Source organism: Limulus polyphemus, unplaced genomic scaffold (assembly GCF_000517525.1).
Source record: "Limulus polyphemus unplaced genomic scaffold, Limulus_polyphemus-2.1.2 Scaffold2673, whole genome shotgun sequence".
NCBI lineage: Eukaryota > Metazoa > Arthropoda > Merostomata > Xiphosura > Limulidae > Limulus > Limulus polyphemus.
The window spans coordinates 45,006-46,830 of record NW_013668283.1 but is presented as its reverse complement, the minus strand read 5'-3'; positions in this window follow the sequence as shown (position 1 = coordinate 46,830).

Below are 1,825 nucleotides of genomic sequence, written 5' to 3'. Positions count from 1 at the left end.
CTAAAACAGTATTGGAACAAACAATTTGGACAAATAATAACATTTCAATACTTTTATTTTTCAAAATGTAATAACAAAGTTCTAGAACAATATATATATATAGTTTTAAAGGAGGACACTTATAAGTATTATAACTTTCCATTGTTCTTTATGAACATCAGTCTCTGAAATGTCTTGTCAGTGAGGCAGTAGTGATCAGGTCTGAGGGTTTTGCCTCGGATGCTAAACAAATGCTCAATGGAGGCAGAGGATGCTGAAATACTCAGGTAGCATTTGGCTAGTAGAGATAGGGTAGGAAAGGTTTTTTTCATGAATCTTCCAATAATCTAAAGGGTTTCTTTATTCAGGAAAACTAGGACCATCAAGGTAGGTGTTTATCTCTGTATCCTCTGAAGATGAGGTGGCTGGTTACTTGGTTCCATGGCTGTAGAATTATTTGTTGAGAAAACTTTCTTGACTTCTTGCTGCACGAGCATTTGACTGGATTTATAGACCACAGGTCTAGTGAAACACCAGTTAATTTTAAATCTGGGATCCAATGCCTCAGCCAAGCAGAAGACATTTCGTTATTCATACTGAGTCAGCCAGGCATGAACAGATTTCTTCAGTGCAGACAAGATTGAAATTATATCTGAACTGCATGCTGTCAGTCTTAGTCATCATCCCATAAACACATGGCACTACATAACTTGAGATAACAATGTTCTGACCCTGGGTGAAATCTGTTGCCTCTTCTAAAGGTGTCAGTATTGTCACAAAATCTGCAAGCACAGTTCGATCATGAAAAGTAAGTTCCAATGTACTAGTATCTAGACTATACAACTTCTCCTGGAGAATCTTCAATAAAAACTTAATCATCTGAATTTCTGAGTTCCATTATGTTGGTGTTACCTACTGAACTCTGGCTTCTACCTCAAGTAGATCAGATGCTTGCATTGATTTTCGAATGTAGGACACAATGGCTGATGCTTTGAAAATGACTATCAGCAATGGTCCAGCTTTTTTCATGCCATCCCTGACCACAATGTGTATCGTGTGGGAAAATCAGGGGTCATGTTCAGGAAGAAATTCAGATAAACTGTCTGCTGACTTAGATTCATCCAAAAGTTCATCATCTGAGCCATTATCTGTAGATGAGCTAACACCATCTCTCACACTAGGTAGTTTTTGTGGTTCAAATTCAGGCAAGCAGAAAGCCAGGATCATGTTAGATGTGTTATCAGATGTTATATATGACACCTTGATGTTGAGGTTAAAGAGGTTTATTATTGCATCATATTGAGCTGCAGTGTTATCAGATGTATGACGTCTCTTGAAACGCTGACATGCCAGCGTGACTTTTTGCATTTTAAAGTCAAGTATAAAATGACCACTAGCTCCAAGAAAGCTGCACATTTGTATCCTACTTCAGATATCCACAGTGACATTGATGTTGGGTACAAATTGCAAATAGAGAGATGACTTTTTGTTGAACTTCATCAAACCTGCTCCCAATCAACATTGTGGACAGATACTTGCGACTGGGAAGAATATACCAAGAATCTGTGGCTGCCATTAGATCTTGAAAATCTTTTGACTCCACCACTGAGAATGTTTACAGTATACCGGCAATAAAATTGATGAGTTTGTTAGTGATGTGGTTCTAACGAGGGTGTGTAGACTTATATTTAGTTGATTCTGTACAGTACATTGATATTGTAGACTGCTGCACCTGGGCGGAAGTACTAGAGCCAGATGTAGACTTCTATAGCTCTGCCTCATGATTGCGTTGGAGATACAAAATCATATCTCAGTTATATAATATACAATATGGTTTATATAAAAA